The sequence below is a fragment of the Giraffa tippelskirchi genome, chromosome 9 (genome assembly GCF_054371585.1).
Source record: "Giraffa tippelskirchi isolate mGirTip1 chromosome 9, T2T-mGirTip1v1.2.pri, whole genome shotgun sequence".
NCBI classification, from domain to species: Eukaryota; Metazoa; Chordata; class Mammalia; order Artiodactyla; family Giraffidae; genus Giraffa; species Giraffa tippelskirchi.
This window is the reverse complement of record NC_137283.1, coordinates 164,934,187-164,934,457: the sequence shown is the minus strand read 5'-3', so window position 1 is coordinate 164,934,457 and position 271 is coordinate 164,934,187.

Here is a 271-nt window from a genome sequence, read left to right as displayed (position 1 = left end):
CCCCCGGTGGGCCTGGGCTCGTGGTACCCCCGGAGAGGGGCACCAAGGACCTCGCGAACCTGTGCAGCTGCAACCCTGGGAAGGCGCAACGGGGACGGTGCGAGCCCGCGACTGGGCAACCTCAGGAAGGTGGGCGAAGTGGGCCAGCGAGGGCGGGGCTGGGGGGGACGGCGGAGGAGCAGGCGGGCGGGGCGGGGAGCGCCGGCCCCTCCCGAGCCCGGGCCCCTCCCCCGGGGACGCCCCCAACCGCCGCCCCCGAGGGTTCCACTCT